Here is a 3,809-nt window from a genome sequence, read left to right as displayed (position 1 = left end):
CGCAGCAACGCTTGTGTGAACATTAGTCGAGAGGACACTGTTGGTAGCCCCTTGGTTCACCTGGATTCAATAGTGGCGCGTTTACTCGTACACATCGTAGCCATCTTTCACCCCCGTCATCTATGGCGCATGGTGCTCCATAGGCGCGGTTTTTGGATAGTGCCATGTTGCCATGCACAGTGTACTTTAACTATGGCATCACGTGAACAGTTTACAAACTTAGCCGTCTGGGAAAGGCTTCCTGCCTTGTTCCGAAAGCCACTGGTGAAGACCTTTTGGACATCAGATTAATCGCTCGGTTCCCTCATTACGACCATGAGTAGGTTATTTTCTGTTTCGCTTCCTCAACGCTATTTATATACCCTCGACTTCTAATGATGGCAAGTGTCGTCTGTGAGTGGTACTTGCACGTTGATATTGAACGTAGGCAGCAATCACAATAATGCTACTGGATCATCTATATTGTGATTTAGAAACTATATGTGACTGTAGTATCTGTTCCCGAAAGAACAATTACCGTGGATGACCATGCAGCTTTGCTAGAAATGAAATGATAATTAAATGGACACCCTAGCTGCAAACAGGCGTTGATGTACTTCATTGGGGACATGTAGAAAATGTGTGCCCCGACCGGGACTCGAACCCGGGATCTCCTGCTTACATGGCAGACGCTCTATCCATCTGAGCCACCGCGGGCACAGAGGATAGCGCGTCTGCAGGGACTTATCCCTTACACGCTCCCCGTGAGATCCACATTCCCAACATGTCCACACTACTACATTCGTAGTGCGCCTAATAGATGTTTTCCCATCATACTCTTTACTCGTGCAAGATTAATCTACCAAGACCCGTACGAGTTCGGGCATAGCGTGTGCGTTCGCACAAGAAGGTCAATGGCCGGGAAGCCATATTTTAACTATATGTGACGGTAGTATCTGTTCCCGAAAGAACAGTTACCGTGGATGCCCCGGTCGGGGCACACATTTTCAACATGTCCCCAATGAAGTACATGAACGCCTGTTTGCAGCTAGGGTGTCCATTTAATTATCATTTCATTTCTAGCAAAGCTACATGGTCATCAACAGTAACTGTTCTTTCGGGAACAGATACTACCGTCACATATAGTTAAAATATGGCTTCCCGACCATTGACCTTCTTGTGCGAACGCACACGCTATGCCCGAACTCGTACGGGTCTTGGTAGATTAATCTTGCACGAGTAAAGAGTATGATGGGCAAAACATCTATTAGGCGCACTACGAATGTAGTGGCGTGGACGTGTTGGGAATGTGGATCTCACGGGGAGCGTGCAAGGGATAAGTCCCTGCAGACGCGCTACCCTCTGTGCCCGCGGTGGCTCAGATGGATAGAGCGTCTGCCATGTAAGCAGGAGATCCCGGGTTCGAGTCCCGGTCGGGGCACACATTTTCAGCATGCCCCAATGAAGTACATCAACGCCTGTTTGCAGCTAGGGTGTCCATTTAATTATCATTTCAGTGATTTAGAAAGCTAAATGAAGAAGTAGATTATAATCTTTTGTATACGTGCTTACGTGGGGTATCAGACCTTCATTTATACCTAACTAGACAGTTAACGTATTTTACACTGAAGAGCCAAAGAAGATGGTACATCTGCCTAACTCGTGTAGCGCCCCCGTGAGCACGCAAAAGTGCAGCAACACGACGTGGCATGGACTCGGCTAATGTCAAGTAGTGCTGGAGGGAACAAGCACCATGAATAATGCAGGACTGTCTCCTGCACAGAACGTTGCAAGGCAACCCAGACATCACAATAATAATCATATTTGGGGAGTCTACGGGACAGCGAAAGTGTTTAAACTCAGAATGGGTGTTCCTGGAGCCACTCTGTAGCAATTCTGGATGTGTAGGGTGTCCCATCATCCTGCTGGAATTGGACAAGGCCGTCGGAATGCACAATGGACAAGAATGGATGTAGGTGATCAGACAGGACGCTTACGTACGTGTCACCTATTCGAGTCGTATCCAGACATATCTAGGGTTCCGTATCACTCCAACTGCACACGCCCTACACCATTACAGAGCGTCCACCAGCTTGATATCTGCTGACATACAGGGCCCATGGATTCATGTCTCCATACCCTTACACGTACATCCACTCGATACAATCTTACACGTGACTCCTTTGACCAGGCAACATGTTTACAGTCATCAACAGTCTAATATTGGTGTTGATGGGCCCAGGCGAGGCGTAAAGCTTTGTGTCGAGCAGTCATAAAGGGCACACGAGTTTAGGCCGGCCGGAGTGGCCGTGCGGTTCTAGGCGCTACAGTCTGGAACCGAGCGACCGCTACGGTCGCAGGTTCGAATCCTGCCTCGGGCATGGCTGTGTGTGATGTCCTTAGGTTAGTTAGGTTTAATTAGTTCTAAGTTCTAGGCGACTGATAGTGCTCAGAGCCATTTGAACCATTTTTTTTTTGGTACACGAGTGGACCTTCGGCTCCAAAAGCCCATATTGACTACGTTTCGTTGAACGATTCGCACGCTGACACTTGCGGATGGCCTAGCATTGAAATCTGCCGCAATTTGTGAAAGGGTTGCACTTCTTTCCCTTTTAACGATTTTGTTCAGTCGTCGTTCATCCCGTTATTACAGAATCTCTTCCCAGCCGCAGCGATGTCGGATTTTTTTGTTTTACCAGAATACTGATATTAACAGTACACCCATGAAATTGTCGTACGGGAAAATCGCCACTTCACCGCTACCTCGGAGATGCTGTGTCCCGTCGCTCGTGATCCGACTACGACACCACGTTCAGACTCTTAAATCTCGATAACCTGCCATTGTAGCAGCAGTAACAGACCTAACAACTGCGATAGACATTTGTTTTGTTATATAGGCGTTGCCGACCGTAGCGCCGTATTCTGCCTGTTTATGTCTTTATTTGAATACGCATGCCCACACCAGTTTCTTTGGCGCTACAGCGTGTATTACATTGCTTACGACAAGTCTTTCATGTAAGACACAATCTAACGTTTAGAATTAGCTTTTAACACAAAGAGAGGAAACGACAAGAGCTTTACCTATAAAATACACTGCTCGTCGTAGACGAAAAGTAGAACAACATACACCTACTAAAGACAAGTAAACTTAAGCTATTAGTACTGGCAGCTATGGACATGAGAGTGTGTCGGTGAGGAGGATAAAGACGAAACTAACAAATATTCCTGACCTGAGACCGTGGAGCGACAACGAAAAAGAGATGACTTACACTTTACTGTTGAAATGCGTACAACACCAACAGCTGATATGCTCTCCTGACGGTCCTTCACACCTCTCTTGTTTGTTCATCACAAAAATCCACAAAATGTCTTGTTATCGCGCTTCCGTTCATCCCAGATTTGTGCCGCTCACAACTGACACAGACACACCTCAGCGGGAGGTGCAACCGCGGTGCACCAAAGGCAGGACGATCTGAGGGTGTGGGTGTGTGTGTATAACTTTGGTCGCAAGCTCGCACGCCCGTCCACAGTCGGTCCAGCGGTGCGCGATGACCAAAGGCAATCAGAGTGTCCGATCAACCGTGAACCTCCGTCCACAGCTCTTTTCCGACTCGAATGAACGTAATCACTTTCCGTAAATGCGTAATTAACAAACTAATTAACGACTGGCTCTACGCAAAGTGAGAAGAAACAATTTCCTGATATCAAAGCCAGAGCCGGCCAGCGTCAATTAGCTCGGCCGCAATCCCGCACCGGACAGGCGAGTATTGTCAGCGCTGCCTCCGCAGATAATTAACGATTTTGTGCAGCGCGAGTTTAGTCGAACAACA

The 3,809-nt window shown here is 47.5% G+C and overlaps 2 non-coding genes across 2 annotated transcripts; one reads left to right on the top strand and one right to left on the bottom strand.

Annotated features, from left to right (window-relative positions):
- Positions 1–622: 622 nt before the first annotated feature.
- Positions 623–697, bottom strand: Trnat-ugu (transfer RNA threonine (anticodon UGU)). Its single transcript has one exon. It is a non-coding gene; the product is annotated as a tRNA-Thr (tRNA).
- A 648-nt stretch (positions 698–1,345) lies between these two features.
- On the top strand, positions 1,346–1,420 carry Trnat-ugu (transfer RNA threonine (anticodon UGU)). The gene has a single exon. It is a non-coding gene; the product is annotated as a tRNA-Thr (tRNA).
- Positions 1,421–3,809: the final 2,389 nt, after the last annotated feature.

Source organism: Schistocerca nitens, chromosome 6 (genome assembly GCF_023898315.1).
Source record: "Schistocerca nitens isolate TAMUIC-IGC-003100 chromosome 6, iqSchNite1.1, whole genome shotgun sequence".
In the NCBI taxonomy this organism is placed as follows: domain Eukaryota; kingdom Metazoa; phylum Arthropoda; class Insecta; order Orthoptera; family Acrididae; genus Schistocerca; species Schistocerca nitens.
The sequence above is the reverse complement of the archived record's forward strand: the minus strand, read 5'-3'. Positions and strand labels throughout refer to the sequence as shown.